This window comes from Pteropus medius, unplaced genomic scaffold (genome assembly GCF_902729225.1).
Source record: "Pteropus medius unplaced genomic scaffold, Ma_sr-lr_union100, whole genome shotgun sequence".
Taxonomy (NCBI): Eukaryota; Metazoa; Chordata; class Mammalia; order Chiroptera; family Pteropodidae; genus Pteropus; species Pteropus medius.
The window spans coordinates 5,363,996-5,382,182 of record NW_024355205.1 but is presented as its reverse complement, the minus strand read 5'-3'; the positions used below and the strand labels follow the sequence as shown (position 1 = coordinate 5,382,182).

General features: G+C 40.5%; 1 long non-coding RNA gene across 2 annotated transcripts in view; it reads left to right on the top strand.

Annotated features, from left to right (window-relative positions):
* Nucleotides 1–6,716: 6,716 nt before the first annotated feature.
* Nucleotides 6,717–18,187, top strand: part of LOC120598575 (uncharacterized) — a 198,262-nt gene continuing 186,791 nt past the window's right edge. For both annotated transcript variants that reach the window (XR_005651616.1, XR_005651615.1), the window contains exons 1-2: nt 6,717–6,870; nt 10,653–10,912. This is a non-coding gene — a long non-coding RNA (uncharacterized LOC120598575). The remainder of the gene's footprint in view (nt 6,871–10,652; nt 10,913–18,187) is intronic.

Here is an 18,187-nt window from a genome sequence, read left to right as displayed (position 1 = left end):
ATCCATCACACCAGCCAGCCAGCCAGCCAGCACTTTTTATATAAAAGGCACTGGCATTAGAGATATTAAGTTAGATGAACTTACAGGACAAATCAGTGATTTTTAACCTTTCTTACACTTCTTTGAGAATCAAATGAAAACTATGGATTTTCTCTCTGAGGAGAAAAACATTCAAGTGCAAGAGATTCATTAAGTATTTATGGACATAGGTTTAAGAACTTCTGTTTAAGAACTTCACAGAAGGCACAGATAAGAACAGCCCAATGTGTCCTGTGAGTATTGTTCATCAATAGCGACGGATTTTTCCTGTATTACCAGTTTTTGTGGTGGGTATGTGAGAGGGCAACAAAATCAATAGGCACACTGGTGAGAGAACTGAATTTGGGATTAGACGTTTAGGATTTAGTAGTTCCTGGTTTGACATTTTTTAGTTGTGTTAAATGGGCACATTACTTAACCTTTCCAGGCTCCATGTCATACTCTATAAAATTAAAATAGTGATATCTGCCCCATCAATCTCACGGCTAGGGAGGAGACCTTGTGGTGAGAGGGAGTAGGAGGTAGGGTGTGTGAAACAGAAAAGCTCTTCATAAATTGTAAAGTCCTGTAAACATAATGTATTGTTATCACTATACTCACAAAAACAGATATTTGAGAAAGTGATACAACTTGCTTAAAAGGGAGATCCAGTTGAACCCGGGGCTTTCTGTGGCTCATGGGGATAAAGGGAGGTAATCATGAGCTGCCACATAGAACTGAACTTACAGGCCCCTACAGAGACAGAAACCATGACCTTGATTTGGGTGACTGATCCAGTTAAAGAACCACATTCAAAAGTCTTTATTCGATTGGCTCAAAAACCAAAATTCATAAATTCAGAGAAAACGATGAGTAAAAAAGTTATAAGCCAGTAGTTTGATTATTGGACATACATTTCTTTAATGTGGGATTTTAAAAACATTGTCAACATGCCCACCCCTACCCCAGATCATCCATTACCTCTTTCTTTATTTCTTACTCTCCAACTGAGAAGCAGCCTGTGGCTTAGCTGGCAGCCAGGCCTGGCATGAGGTGCTGGATGTAGGGACGAGAGCACCAGTCTTGGAAACTGAAGTCCTAGGTGTGGATCTTGACTCTACCTCCACTGACTAACTCTGAGACAATGGACTGTCTAATCAATGCCTCAGATTCTTCATCAGGAAACGAGATGATAGTATAGTTTATGTATTTCACTGGGTTGTTGTAAAGCTCTAAGAAAAATTTGTCTATGAACTATAAAGAGCCAACTATGTAAAATACTATCATTATTTTTGTGTGCATAAATGTCCATTATTATCAACGAAATGATTAAAAGGGAGAAAAAGACACCATATTATATTTTTACAGATTCGCTGCGTAATTTTGCTTCCTAGTTAAGCACGTGTCAGAATGCTTGGCTGTCTAATTATGTTTTTGAAGGATGTACCTAGAAATCTATAATCAAAATATATCTAGGAGCTCTGTCCTGGCTGCAGAAAGGAAGGTAGTCTTCATTGGATTTTCACATTTTATATTGAACAAAAGGAACTTTAAAAAATGTTTGATTTTTCAAGAAGCTATCAAATATATTCTATCTTCTCTAGGGACAAGTACATACCTCCCTCCCTCTGCACTTCTTCCTACATGCTGTCTCTCATTTTTTTCTTGCCCTCCTCCTACTTGCCCTTTCTATTCCCTTCCTCCCCTTCTCACCTGTTCATCGTGTATTTGCAGTCCGGAAGTGGCAGCTGCCCATGCAGATGAATTCCAGCAGATCAATGGTGGTACTGTGTCCATAGGAACCTGAAAAGAACCAGGCAGCCCCTGCTTTCCAACCCATGTGTTTATGGTGTGGCCAGATTGGCTGATGAAGGGGTTTTGCTCCAGTTATGACACAGGAGTAGACAGGGCAGAAACTTCCACCTTTGATCCAGACACTGGGATGTAAACTATGCCCAATAGGGGCCATAATAGGCAGTTGTAGTTCATTTCCTATTAACCTGCTCCTGGGATCCTGCCTCTTGCTCCAAGTTGAACACTCCCAGCTCCCAACCAGGCTGTATGTGTTAGGTAAATCTAAAAGAGAATCTTTGACTAGGAGCTTATTCTTTCATTCAACAGTTACTAAACATTTACGATACACCAGATACTGTGTTAAGTATTAGAGGAAAACCCAAATAAATAAGATATGGTTCTTAATTTTAAGAAGCTGAAGGTCTAGTAAGAAAGACAAAAATGTACACAAATAATTATAATATGTGACAAGTGCTATTTCAGTGCCAAACGCTGTGGGGACCACAGAAGGAAAGAATGAGTTCTGCTTAGGTTCAGGAAGGCCTAAGAGAGGAGGTGATTTTTGATCTAGATTTTACCACATGGAGGAGACAAGAGTGGCATTCCAGGCACAGGAATTAGGGAGAAGAGAAGGCAGGGCATCATGAGGATATTCAAGGAATTGTGTGTCCAATGTGGCTGGAGCAGAGTATTCAGTAGGGGCAGGTAGGGGCAGGTGAAGGGAGAGGTGGGCATGGACCAATTTGTAAAGGGGCTTGAGAACAATGCTGAGGAGACAATGCAAAAAGGAGCAAAGGCAGATATTTTAAAAATACTATATATTTTGAAAATCTTTAATCCAGCAGAAAGTCCGTTGCAAGTGTTTAGGTTGGAGAGTGATACCATTAAGTTTGTGTTGTGGATGGGAGCTCTGGGACAGTGTGGGAAACGGGCTGTTGCTGAGGATGAGAAAGCTACGAGAGACAGGGAGACCCATTGGGCAGTTGTTAAAAAGCTACAGGCAAGAAGTAAAGAGGTTCCCAAAGAGGCGGGGGCAGGAAGATTGAAGAGCAGGTTAGTGGGGTGCTAGACTTGGCAGGTCCCTGGGGACCGGTTGGATAGAATGGTTTGGGGAGTCAGTGATGATCTAATTTAATGGATGGGGTGAGGAGATAGTGATGGGGTGAACAATGCGGAGATCCCAGCAGGAAGCTCCTGGAGATGGGAGAGCAGATTTCTCTACTTTCCACTTAAGATAGCAATTCTCAGCCAGAATTTAAGGGCTCTGAGCTGGGAAGGGCCAGCGGCTGCATTCAGCTGGCCTCTGTCCTGGGATTAACCTTTAGGATATTTGAAAACAACTATTTAGCCCTCCCTCAGCTTTCTCATTATGGAATAAAACCATCTCAACTCTTTTAATCTTCCTTCCCTCAAGGGCCTTAGATAACTTGGATTGATTCTGTTTTCCTCCATCCCACTTAAAATGCAAAGCCCCATGAGTCTTTCTTAAGTTATACATGTAATTACGTATTTTATGTGTGCTGCGCACACGTTTACTATAATTCCCACATTTAATACTTTATAGTTATTAAATACCTACTTTTGCTGAAAAAACGGTAAACTTTTTTTACTTCATTATTTCTCATCTTCCCACTAAATATTCACTTCTAACAATTTACTGGCCAGCCCATACCATAGTTACGGGCACCCACCTCAGGAGCAGAGCTCCACTTCTCATGACTCTTCGTGCAGAATTGCCATTTGGATTAAAGTTTCAGAGTCAGATCACATTAAGGAAGAAGCTTCCTTTGGCAAAACATAAAATGAGGGGACAACTACATCCTGTCAGGAGTACCCTGATGGTCCAGCAAGGTCTTCTAGGAGCTCCAAAGACTAATTTGTACTAGAAGAAGTTCTGTGCTAGTAACTTGGAGAAGTTCTCTTTTGACACAGAAGAAAAACAGCCTGGGAAGAGGCTGTTTACTCTCAAGACTTTGTAGTTAAGAAGCATTGACTGAGCAGTAGTACCTCCTTTAATCATTTTAGGTCTTCTGGATACTTGGCCTGGCAGGCGAATGAAAAGATGGGGGAATTTTAGGAAGCTCTTGAGTTGTACTCAAAGGTGTTCCCAGAGCTGTTTATTGCCCCCAGAGAATCCTTAATAATTGCTCTGCAGGTTACAGCTTAGAGAACCCTCTTTCTGCCAGCCTCACTCCTTCGGGAAGGGTGCTTTCTAGCTGCCTCAGAAGGAGCCTTCTAGAGCTGGGGTCTCTGTGAAGGTGCCTGTGACTTGCCATGCTGCCACTCCTCCAGTAGATCCTGCTGTTGCCCTGGGCCCTACCTGATCAGCAAGCCCGGGCTCCTTTGCCTCATCTCCCTTATATACTGTGGACTCCCTGGCACCTTTCTCTTTGCTCTCTAGGATCCATCAATGCCTTCGGTCTCCTTATTCTCCTCTCCTTCCCTCTAGCCAGCCTTTCTTAAGTGGAGTTCCTTATCTAAACCATAGTACTTGGAAACAATTTTTAAAATTCTCCTGAGGATGATAATACCTTGATGCAATGGATCTCTTAGGGCACTGAGGCTTAATTTTGCCATGGAACTCTGGTTGAGAAAGGCTACTTGGGCTTGTGAAATATTTTCCCAGCTTGGAGATGGAGATGCTCTAGTCCCCTCATCCTCCTGTCGCCGATGACATTTCTCTCAAATATGCTAATTATGTTGGGAATCCTCTCTGATCTACCAAGGGTTTAGGTTTTTGGCAACTTTTGCCAGAAAAAAACGCTCAATGAATTCTTCCATGCAAACCCTGCCCCGATCCAGTGAGTTCAGGATAGCACGTGGAGGAGTTGCATGAATCAGGGAAAGTCAAAAGGAGGAAAATATTAAGGGAGTGGATAGAATTGTCATCTGGTCTGTTACCTTAAGATGAGAAATATCTGTAATTATTTCAAGGTCTGACCCATGGACAAAGAGTAGGCTTCTCTTGTACTTCAAAGGATGCATGTATTAAAGTAAATAATGCTAGCTGCAGAAACAGGTAACTCTTAAGTTCCAGTGACTAAACAGTATAGAAATTTATTTCTTACCCACATCAGAGACCAGTGGAGATGTGGGTAGGGGTGAGACTCTGCTCCATGTATTAGTGCAGGGATCTAGGCCTTAACCTCCTTTCTGTCTCTAGAGTCCTTTCCATTCTGTTGGCAGATGAAGATGGAGCCAGGATCACATGTGGGAGGTTTTCAGGGACAAGGCCTGGAAGAGACACATCATACCTAGCTCACATTCCATAGGTCGGAAGTCAGTCGCTGGCTATAGCTAACTGCAAGGACACTAGAAATGTAGTCCAGCTGCATGACTGAGAAGAGAATGAGGACATGGGTGTGGGTCATAACCAAAGTTTGGATGTTTGAAGCTGTAAGTTTGGGTTCGAAATAAGACACTAATTACTCATGAGAATTAGCATGGTCCATGACAGGCAACCTCATGAAGTAATAAGTTTGTTGTCACTGGAATGTTGGTTGGAGGACAAATTCCTGCCATTTCGACTTTGGAATTCTATAATTACAGTTACCAAATAGCACAGCAATTTTTCCCACCCTCCTACTTCCACTTTTCCTGTAGTGCTAAATGCTTGGTTCACATTACTGAGAAAAGAGGCATCACACGGTACTGACTTCTGTAGAATGTATTCTTCACTTTTTTTTTTTTTTAATTGTAGCAAGCTAGAGTATAGATGCTGAGGTGACCTTGGTGGACAGCAGAAGGGGCCTAAAGGGGCCTAAAGGTCCCCTCTGTGGTGGGTTGTGGGGAGTCAGGCTCTGTGTGTGGGAAGAGTGAGCCCACTCATTACTGAAACCTATACCTCTGGGGCAAGAAGTTATCATGAAGCCCTTTTGTACCATAGAGGAAAAGTAAAGATGAGCAGAGTTACTATAATTACTGTGAGAATTACATTCTGGAATCCTAGTATTTTGACATTGAAAGAGACATTAGAGCCCATGGAGTCTAGTCTTATTGTGCTGTATATGCAGAGGAACAGAGGGGTCAAGCCCTTTGTTCTTAGCACTGCATAGCCAGTACTGGAAAAGCAGTTAGAACCTGAGTTTCCTAACTCTTAGACCTGGGGTCTACGCTGATCCTTCTACCAATAAAATATCAGGATTTTCCTTTCCTAATGACATTATTCAAATGGTCCTATTCAGTTTCACTGATGCCATGACCTTGTTGGAACTATACAAAGAGAAGGAACCATGGAAGGCAGGAGACATGGACCTGGTCCTGCTCTGCTTTCAGCTCTCTGTGTGGCCTGGGGCATGTGGATGGGTCTTAGGCTTCTCATATAAAAATTGAAGAATTTGGATTAGGTCAGCAGTTTTCAAATCATGTTTCCTGTAGGGAGGCCCAGTATCTTCCGAAGCTCCCTTAGGAGTCTTTTGGAGAGAAAGAATGAAGCTTAGCTATTTTGTATATCAGTTCCTTGTTAACTTTTATTGTTAGAAGGTTCTGTGCCTTAAAATGGTTTGAGAACCACTGAAGTAGATAATCTCTGAGGTTCTTTCTGTCTTTAAAATTTTATGTCTCTTTGAAGTGTGCTTTATAAATTCATTATTAAGTCACTTTATATAGGGGATATCTTATTAATGAAATAAGACACAAAGCTGTGAAAAGTTAAATAGCAAACCAAAATTTGCCACTGCTTGTCACAGTTGTAGATGCAAATGGCTTGAGGGTCAATAGGTAATAGAAAAGGAGGAAGGAATACGTTATGGGTTGAGTTGCATGCCAGCTCCCAGATTTACAGGTGGAATACCAACCCCCAGGACCTCAGAGTGTGACTATATTTGGAGATGAGGCCTTTGAAGAGAAAATTGATTTTATATGAGGTCATTAGGGTGAGACCTAATCCAATAAGACTGGTGTCCTTATAAGAAGAAGGAATTCAGACACAGACACATACAAAGGGAAGGCGATATGAAAACACAGGGAAAAGACAGCCATCTCTAAGTCAAAGAGAGAGGCCTTAGAAGAAATCAACTCTACTGACGTCTTGATGTTGGACTTCCAGCCTCTGGAACTGTGAGAAAATTAATTTGTGTTGTTTAAGCCACCCAGTCTGTGGTACTTTGTTGTGGCAGCCCTAGTAGACTAAAATAGAGCGTGTGTGCTTATATGTGGCTGTTTGTGTGTATGTGTGTAACCTGAAAGGGAGTGGTAGAGACTGTGGTAATTTTGAATGAGCTTGTCCTGACCAAAAAAGGCAGGTGCTCTTCAGCTTAGCTGACTGGTGCCACGTGGGGATGTAAGCTCCATGTTGCCAGATGTTCTTAATTTTCAAGTGAAGCTAGAAATTTTTTTAATGGGAAATCTTTCAATTTTTAAGATACTACATGGGCAAACGAAACACGACTATGGTGTGAATTTGAACTACAGACCAGCGATTTTGACCAGTAACCCCATGTTTAAGGAAAGAATTTAGACGTGCCCTCTTGAGTCAGGGTATGACCAGAGAGTAAACATGAAGAGATGAGATACTGAATTAGGAGTCAGGACACCGGGCTGGCTTCCGTGGCCAGACTGTCTCGCTGTTATACCTTGAGCCAGAGCTCAGTTCCCGTTCCTGTCAGAGGAAGAGACTGAACTGGTCCCTGCCAGCAGAGCTGATGGGAGATTTCAAGTCTGAGTGCCATACTCAGTAAATATCAGAGAACTGTGGCCAAGATAATTACTCTCCACTTAGCTATTTTTCTTTAAGAATAAAGGTTTGATCTTCTAAAGTCTCAAAGAAAAAGATTGAAAGTAATTAAGGATTTAAGTACACAGAAGCGGATAAAATAGCCCCATTCTCAGAAAAAGCTGCTTAAACTGGAAAAAGAAGAACGAAAAGAAAGCAGAAGGAATTGCTCCAAATAAATGTCATTAGAAATGTCGGGAAAGAGGGTAAAAACGTCATCCTTTCTTCCATTATCAAACTTCTCAGGGTGCTCTTTTGCGTTGGAGTTGTCACTGCAGGGTTTTCTTGGCTCCTTCTTTGTCAACACTTCAAGGACAAAGTATGGTAGACATGGAGGAATAATAAAAATTATTAAGCCCTTACTATGTGCCAGGGACTTCACACATACAGGCATTTTTGTGGTAACAAAAAATAACACTTCCCAGAAAATTTTACTGTCTGCAATACTTAATATAAAAAAAAAATAGAATTTATGGGGAAATAGGGCCAAGGTGGACCATTCAAATCTCATGAAACTCTGATCAACCAAACAGTCATTGCTACCTGGGGAAGTCACTTGGACTACCTTGGCAGCAGCGAGTGTCTAGAAGCTGCTATGGAGGGTATTAAAATGAACAAAAGCGATAGAAATGGAAAGCTAACTAATTAGACCAGGTCTGGCGGGGGTGGAGATGGCGCTCTGAGTAAGTGGAGCTGTTGTCACAGTGGGCACAGGAAGCAGGGCAGCCTCACACAAGCTGAGAGCTCCAGAGGCATGGGTATGCCTGTTGGAGGAGGTAGCCTTGCATGTAGGTACCATTTAAAAATTTCCTGGAATACAGCAAAAAGGTTCCTGCTGATGAGGCAGCAGCTGAGCCTCAGGCCTCTTTCTTTTCCATTGAAGGCTATGGTCTCACTCCTGCTATTTCAGCTCCTCTTCCTTAGGAAAACCCACCTATGATATGGTGGAAATTAATGAGCAATTTTTACATTGCAATGTGCAATTTTAATGTGCAATTATGTGCAGCATAACGTACAATTTTCATATCATACCGACATCCTTTCTCTATCATCAGTCACTGGTGGGGTAATTCATGCTACAGAAACACACATGGTAGCAGAAAAGAATGTGCTATGTTATTTAATTCTCACAACTCTAGAAGGTATTGAGGCCGGTGGTTCTCACATTAGTGTGCATCAGAATTCCCAGGAGGGCTTGGTGAAACAGATAGCTGGGATTCATCCCCAAAGTTTCTGATTCAGTAGATCTGGGTGTGGAGCCGAAGAATTTGCATTTCTAAGAAGTTCCCAGACGACATCAATGCTGCTGGTCAGGGGACCATATTTGAGAACTACTGTACTAGAGGAAATGGATAATTGGCAAGATTTTGTGACTTGCTCAAGATTGCTGTAGGAATGGCGGTCCTAAATCTGGGGCCTAATGAGGCTACATGACTGAGAAATTGACCTTTGATGATCTATAAACACTTAGGAATGTGCTGGGGTTGGTTTCAGTAATTACTTACACCTAGTCAGCAGGCAGGCATGTAGCTCAGGCAAGGTGTAGCTATTCATTTTTGTGGAGACCTGGGCAGTCTATATCTCCACCTGGGGGCATGCCGAATGGTGTCCTGGTTTGTTTGTCATTTGCTATTTAAGAACTTAGAGCTAACGTGTGTTTGTCGCAGTCCCAAATACAACCTTCCTACTGAGGCAGCTGGCAGACACACCGCCCCAGGATTCGAACCCAGGCACTCTGACTCCAGCATCCGTGTTTTTTTGCCATCCAGCTGCACTGCCCTGTTCAGACTTTCCCGACAGGAGCCAGGGAGGGAGTCCACCTGTGACTTGCTTATGTTCCTGTTTAGTGTGGCCTTGCTTCAGGAAGATGAAAGACAAATTGTGGCAGAATGCCCACATTTGAGAGATGCTCTGTATGACTATCAGATCTCTCAAAGATTAACTTTTAAGATTTTAAAATTCATGGGGCAAAGGTGGTATGATATAATCATAGAAATGAGAATGTTGTCCATTTTCCTTATGAAAAAAAAAACCCCTTCCAACTGCAGAAAGTTGTAGTTTATTACTACATTAGAATTGTGAAATTATAGGCTGGAAAATACGTGTTGTCTTTTACTAAATGCCTCTAAATATTTTAGGAGATGTTTACACACCCTGAGAGCATGACATGATAAAAAGAGCTTTGTAGTCAGGCCCTGTGATTTGAATCCAAGCTCTGTCACTTATTGATTGTGCGACCTTGGGAGGTTATTTGTCTAGTCGGAGCCTCCATTTTCTCTTCCATAAAGTGGTTTAATAATATCTATTTCACTAGGTTGTTGTGAGGATGAAACACAGTGACACAGATTTGCTTCTCACACAGACTAGCTATCTCTTCAGTTTCCTTGAGGTTTCACAATGGAACCAAGAAGTTTCCTATCAAATGTATCGCATTCAACCTTGCTCTTGCTTCAAAAGAACTAGAAACCAGGCAGTAGTTGCATCTCAGGAAGACAGAAGTAGAAGCCTGCTAAAACTATCTTGGTTGAGATTTCTGGTTCAAAGCATTACAAAGCTAGCAGTTTTCCAACTTCTTACTAACATATACAAAGACAAAAAAAAAAAATATAAAACTTACAACAACACTGAAAAGTAACTAACCACCTAATTTGAGAATTATGAGGGAACTGGCAACAACTACAAGGCAGATGGAGAGGACCAAGAATAACCAGTGTAGCTTACAGCTTACATCATACCTCATCTTCGCCTTCATGATTTGGAGACCTGGAGCCTGCATCAAGCAGAAAAATGTACAGGGCTATAAGAGGGGCAGAGTGTCTTTCTTTCTGTTTCTCCCTCTCCTTCCTCCCACCGCCACCTGTCCCTCTGCCTCTTATCTCCACTCAGGCTTCCATCTTGTTATAATTAGGCCAGGCCCCCAAATCTCAGAAAAGAAGTGACTGGGAAGTAGTGGGGTGCTGGCAGTGGTCCAAGACCTGTGAGTATGGCAGACATACATTGTAGTGGCCCCAAAGAGTCAGGCCCTTGAATAATCTCTTCCCTTCAGTGCAGGTAGTACCTATGACTGGCTTCTACCTGACAGAGAGTGGCAAAAGTGATGAATGTCACCCCTGTGATTATATTACAGAGAAAGAGAGTCTCCTTCTGGCCTTGAAGAAGGAAACCGCCATGTTGTAAGAAGGCCTGAAAGGGGGCCACATGCAAGGAACTGTGGAGCAGCACCCAGGTGGCAGTCAGCAAGAAAGTGGGACCCTCAGTCCTACAGCTACGAGGAACTAAATTCTGCCAACAACCTTGTGAGTTTGGAAGAGGACCTGAATCCAAAATGAAATATAGCCCACTGATGCCCTGATGGCAGCCTTGTGAGACCCTGAGTAAAAGACCCAGGTAGGTTGCACCCAGACTCCTGACCACAGAAACCGTGAGATCACAAATGTGTGTTCTTTTAAGCTGCTGAGTTTGTGGTCAATGGTTGCGCAACAAAAGAAAAGTAATACAGAGAGATGATGTTAGTTACAGTCTCTATGAAGTAAGCATTGTGTGGGAACTAAATAAGAACCCTGGGCGTAGCATGCTGGGAATTAGAGTGACTAAATAGGTTGTGGAAGCAGAAACCAGATAGTGAAGGTCAGAGGAAGGTGCCACCTCAGGGAGACAGAAATGAAGTCTGTGGGAAGTGGAACTTTGCCTGTGAGCTGTAGATAGCAAACCTGTCCTACAACTGTAAATCTGATAAGGAGATTCCAACGGTACCGTGTAAGGAGACTTGGGAAGTAGGTGGGGGGATGAGAGGACAAAGAAAATCAACTTTTTATAAATATCAGGAAATATCCAGGAACAGCGTGAACAAATTTATAAAATTTAAATGGGAGACTGAAAAGAAGGCTTCCCGTTGCAAATATTAAATACTTTTCTATATATTAATCTACAAATTTAATGCGATTCTGGTAAAAATCTTAATGGAGTTTTATTTGGAATTGGACAAAAGAATTCTAAATTACTCAGAAGAATGGTCACTTACGAGAATCTAATACATGTTTTGAAAAAGAAGGGTAATGAGGGAGACTTCGTCTTATCAGAAAATGAAACACATCTTCTTAAAGCTATAATACTCATAATTATATAGTAGTAGTTCAGGAATAGGCATGCAGATGATGGCACAGAAGAATAGAAGTCCAGAACAGACTCAAGGACATGTATATGTCCACCCTTGTGCACTTGTTTTGTGTTGGTATATGATAAAGATTTTATTTCTAATTATGGGGGAAAGGCAAACTATATCACTATCTCATACACGCCGCATACAAAAATAACTTTTGATTAATTTTATACTTAATTGTAAAAGATGAAAATTTATAGGTTAAACAAAATTTTGGTGTCTTGGTTTTAGAAAAGGAGTTTCTACGGTGATACCAAAACCAAGAATCATAAAAGAAAGCGTTGTTACAGTCGATTACACAAATGATGCGAACTTCTGTAAGATATAAAATTCCACAAAATACCGGAAAGGCAAACAAATAGAAAAATAATATGTAACATAAATGCCAAAGTATTGTTAAGCTTTGAGCTTTTACAGATCAGTTTGAAAAGGTAAACAATCAATTGGAAAAATGAGCCAAAACTAAAAAGAGGCAATCACAAAAAACACCAGCTTGTGTGTTTGCTTTGCTCCATGTGCAAATACCAATTTCTGAGGCTTCCAGGAGCAGCAATGTTGGGGGTACCACACTCGTGGCCAGTGTCACATTATTTTGGGGGAGAGGTACAATTTTAATCACCTTTTTGTCGAATTTCATTTTCATCCACATTACTCAGGAATTTCTAGCTAATGTTCAGACTTTTCTTTTATTAAATAATCTCACTAAATGGAGATATTATATCCACCCACACTTTCACCCCAATGAATGCATCTGTTGCTAAAGCCAATTTTATTAAAAGAATTATTTTTCAAAATGGATATGACTTTATCTTTTTATGATCATGGAAGCAATTCATGCTTCTTGAAAAACATTTACCCTGTGCAGAAAGATGTAAAAAAGACAGTAAAATACCTTTAGCTTGCCACCCAAAGAGAACTTGTATTTCTTTGTGTGAGTGTGTGCACACATTAATGCACATAGATTCACACAAGCATGTATTTATATTTTTTTAAAAATGATCATACTTTTTCCTACTTCAACAATATATCATGAATAGCTTCCCCTGTTAGTAAATGTAGATCTACCTCATCGTTTTCAATGGATGCATAGTATTCTTCAAAATGAATGTGTTTTAATTAATTTAACTAGTCAACTATGGATAAAATTTAAGATTTATTAGGAGGTCTGTAATTGATTCCTTACACATATTTTTGGCCATGAGTCTGGTTATTTCCTAAGAATAAGTTTTCCTAGAACAGAGATGATTAGTCAGTTGTCCTAAGGGAAGAAAGAGCCAGATAATCTGATGCAATAACAAGCTGAATATTTGAGGAAGAGAAGAGATACTGAGTTTATCACAGTCACTATCACTCGAATCCGTGCACAGTCCAGCCCCATAGATACACATCTGGGTCCAGAAAGAAGTTATTATGAACAACACTGCTTCCAGACCCCTTTCTAGTAGTGGAAGCAAGGAAGGGGTGGAGAGGAGAGAGCGGCTTTCACTGCTCTGCTCCCGGCTAATATGTAGCACTGTGGAAGTCCTGGGTTGGCTGTCAGAGCAGGGGGCAGCCCGAAGGGGTTAGATTTATAGGTATGCACATGTGAGAACCCAGAGCAGGGGTGGTTCAGGGGGTTTGTAGGGGCAGTTGGCCATGATGTTGCCTAATTCTATCTATACCCAGTGGCAGGTGATACTTGGAGACATTCAGGTTATACTATAATTACGTGTGGGTATAAAACAACTCTGTGTGTCTAATGCCTCAAAAATACTGAACATACACTCTATTCTATTTTTAAGCACCGACATCAACCTTGTCATGTCTGTCATTTTATAGTTTAAAGATGGCACCTTGGGGCATGTTCTTTGTTACTTCCTATGTACTCATAGCCAGTGTAAGGCCTCTTGGATTCTCTTGACAGCCACTTGCCAACTCAGCCATATATGATGTAAATTTTTTCTCCTCTTTATTTAAAATCGAATATGAAATTGATCCTCTCAAATGAAAACTTTAAGTGACTGCTAATTATATAGAGATTATCTTTTATCTTTATTTCTGCTTCCTAGCACAGTGCCTTCCTATAGTTCATGTATCAGATATTGAACAAGGAGGAGTAACCGAAACTCCAAAGTAGAAGAGTATGGTGGGCACTGCTTATTGTCGCCCTATACTCATCCTCCCTCCTGTCCACTCATCTTCCCCACTAAAAGAAGTCCAGTTTATTCAGGAGCTAGGTAAGACCCATTGATTCAGCCCCTATCTTAGTCCCAAAATAGAAACCATGATTAGTCAAAATCAACCACAATAATTCATTTTGCTTGGCCTTTAGTTGGTTGATCGATGGCATGTGGTCTTGTTTTGGCTAGCGAGAGATAAGGGGACGTCTACTCAAGTAAGCTTAGTTTCCCAAATGAAAAGACAAAGTCTCTCAAGAAGGAGTTTTCTTTTACCCCTTTTACTTCGCTGTAATGGGGAGGTAATGCCTGCAAGAACAGTGACCATGGGATGATAAGCATGAGGATGCTAAGATCATAGATCAGCAAAATAAAGAGCACCTTGGTCTCTGAGGACTTTGTGAACAATCAAATCCTTCCAGTGATTGCTTATTTCCATACTTGGTGCTACGTGAGAAAAATGAGTTTCTATTTTTTTAAGGCCACTCTAAGTTGTGTTTTTGGTTATACCACCAAAAGCATTCCTAAGTGGGGTGTGGAACAAATAAAATAAGTGACTTCATTATCCAGGAGCATGAGCTCTAGAGCCAGATTGCCTGGATTTGTGTCGAAGCTCTTCAATGTACTAGTTTTGTGACATTGGCTGGATTAACCTGTCTGTGCCTCAGTTTCTCCATCTGTAAGATGGAGATAATAGTACCTACTTCATAGATTGTTCAGTGTAGTCCAGAAGAAATATCAAAATGTCAGCTTAACTTCTTTATGGGGTCATAGCAATACACAGGTGTCCGGAGCTGGAAAATTGTACCTAGATTACTTTTAATAGAAGAATGCAAAATCTCTGCTAACACATCATTTTAAGTAAACTTGGACTGGGAAATGGCTTGTAAAAATTTTTCAACCCTTCTCATATTTATTATGGCCAAATGTAAAATTGTTAGTCTCTGGGATTGTCTAGAAATGTTTGGGATTTTCCACTCTCATAAAACAAAGGAGCAGAGTTATTCCACATGTAAGTCTTAGGCTTAGTCTGCTCAAAAGAGTGGAGCCTGCCTGTTCCAAACAAGCTCATGTTTCTTTATGTGGCCACCTTTTCTCTCAATACATTATTCCTTCCTAAGTTTCTATTTTTCTTTCAGAATTTTTTCTAATTCTGAAAGAGTTGGCTTTTCTGCCTGTATGTTTCTTATAGTTGTATCTTTTTTTAAAAAAAAAGATAATCATCAAACAATTTATGTTATTGAAGTGTCATCAAAAATACAAAGGAAGTAGAGACACTAGTCTTTGCTCTCTTGCTATTTATAGTCTTGTATGTCAGAGTCTGAGGTCACTCAATATTCTACTTTCCTAGGTGGGTTTATCAAAAATAATGTATTAGATATCCATATCGTGATTGACCAAAAAACTCAGAGGTCTTCCTCTGCCATTTCTGATGAGCAGGTGGTTACTTGAAGAGGAAAGGCAAACACCCATTTAAATTTGGTGCTCATGAGTACACTTGGAATTGTCTCTTATAGGGCATTCAGGCTTCTGACGCCAGGTGAGTTGTGTTTATCTGCCAAGTAACCCTATGGCAATGGAGTGTTAAATTTAGAGGTGAATCCAACATTCTCTTTGGGGTTGCCTCCCACTTGACTAAGAGGAGAAAGTTAGGTCTGGATTTTGGCACAGCTGAGAATATGGAAGCAACCGCAGGCCAGCTCCTCCAGGCTTCTCATCATAGCTTGGATGTCATTTGCCCTAGGCAGCAACAAGGATTCATTAAGCCCCCTCGGGGTACATGGTGTTTTATTAAGAACTCAGATTATGCTGAGGCTCTGACTCTGGACTTCAGTCTTATACTTTTGTTCAAGGTAACAAAACATTCACAATTAATATTGTTCTATTTAGTTTCAGAACTCCCTCTGCCTTCTAATAACATAATGCTCTGATGATGACTAAGGAAACAATCATTCCAGTCAGCCAACATACCTATCCTGTCCTCTGGCACAGAGGCCCAAGTGTCTGATGAGTCAGGGAAGAAGAATTTAAATATGGTAAAACCACCTCTGTTTGAAACTCAGTGACCTGGACCCAGACATTTACAGATAGAAGCAGAGTATGTGAGAATCAGAAGGTAATTTAGTGATCACTTTGGCCAGTTGTACTCGAACTGTAGCATCTACCAGCATCGCTTGGAGGGCTTGGTGGAACACAGATGAATGCCCAGAGTTTCTGATTCCATGGGTCTGGGGTGGGGCCCAAGAATTTGCATTGCTTACAAGTTCCCAGGTGAGGTTGGTGCTACTGATTTTGGTAGCACATCTTGAGAACTTCAGATTTAGACAATTTCTGCACTTTACAATTAAGGGCATTGGAATGGAGACATTGGCGGATTGAGAAATGGATTGAGAAGTGGAAGCTAATTGAGAACCGAAGAGCTAAGACTAAATTCAATTCTTTTGGGTTGGGTTCATTGTTCTTTCCATTCTACCATTAATGCCATGAATTAACTGTGTCCACAATAATATGTATTTGCTTGGGAACAATAGGACATTAGCGCTTCCAAGTCTTTGCTTTCCCATTAGGTGACTATTAACTTTGGGAAATCATATAACCTCTTTATTGTCTCAGTTTCTGTAAAATGAGATAATAGTAGTAAATAGAATTATAGGACCTACCTTATAGAGTGATTGTGAAGATTAACGTATAATAATTTATAAGGTTCTTAGAACCATGCCTAGGAAACTACTATGATTGCTGTAATTACTATTATTAAATATTAGTTATTTTCAATTAATTTGAATATATTTCATATCACCAAAGTTTCACTTTATCTGGTCAAACCGGTTAGCACAAGGATAGTAAAAGTGACTAAGAGAAAAAAATTTCAGAATGTGACTAATCCTAGAGCAGGTGGTTTAATATAATTAGATTTTAGATTTTAGAGCTTCTAAATGATCTACTCCGTCCCTCTCTTCCTACATGGGAAACAAAGAAGTCATGGAGAAATTAAGTGACTTGTCTAAGCTTTTATAGCTAATTAGCAATACTGCCAATTCTAGAACTCAGTTTAATTCATTACTTTCTTAATCTATGCAGTATTTTTGAATGCAGTATTTTTGAATGTGGTCTTCACTTATAGGTTTGTCTCTTATTTCTATTGCTAGGAATTTAGCAGAATCATATAGTTGACAATAGATTCGGTATCATTTTTTCTTTGCTCTGAATGTGTTTTTTCTGAACCTTTTGTTTTGGTTCCCACAGAGGATGAAATGAGATGACTTTGTTTCCATTAAGTGCTAAGAATACTCACAAGAATTTTTGAACCTACCCCAATTATTCTATACTGCCTCAAAGTCTTCCTTGTCCTGAGATGAGTCAAAGCCATCAAAAGCAAATTACTATTCGACTTAAAAATAGGGACTCATTTGAAGTGTCTAAATTCCAGTTTGGACAGCAAGAGGTTAATAGTGCATAGAAAAAATTCCAGCAGCCCACAAATCTAAGCATAATTATGTATGAACATGAGGCTTTTATTGCTGTCAAAATTAATCACTTTTCAACTTCCAGCTGTTAAAACCCTTCTGGCATCTCTCCAAGCAATTCCCCTACAGTTACTTTTCCTTCAATTAAATTCTGGTGCCGTTCACAGGCTCCTGTTACATAAGCAGCAATTTAAAAATGGACTTCTTGGAGTTTTCTTTTTTTCCCCTTTGCTTAAAACTAGAAAATGATAGAATATGAAGTTTGCTTCTCTTAACCTTTCAGCTCAACTTTTACTTAAGCTGCAAGCCTACAAAACAAGCAATGTGGGATTAAAGTATTAGTGTTTATTATAAAGCACTTTATGTGTGTGTAGTGATTTGTAATAATTTTTATTAGCCGTTTCTCTCAACTGTCCTCTGAGGTAAGTGAAAGTTGTTATGTTTGCTCTCTATACCCACTTTTCTCCTCCAGAAACTTGCAAGATGTGTAGTTTACAAATCTTCAGCACTGGGTTTGGTCTCAGGTTATGCTACCACTTATTTCTAGGATAGCAGTTAACCCTCACCTCTCCTTTAACTAAGTGTATGGTTTTGTCATAGTGGCAGTAATCTTGGGAAGATAAGCCATCTAAAGTGTCCAAAGCTGCTCAGCTTCCCGGAATTTCTTGTGGTAGACTGCACCCGCTGATTCTAGAAGCAGCTGCAGAGAGGCTGGTTGAGTTGTGAAGACCAGAGGCCCATGGCAAACTCTGGCCACTGAGTTGAGTATGAGTCGTTAATGAGATATAGACATGGTCCTGCTACTTTATTTTGGTTTATGAATGGAAATGAGCTCACATCTTTGCATTTGCTTGCCCCAGAACTCGTTCCTGGGAATCCA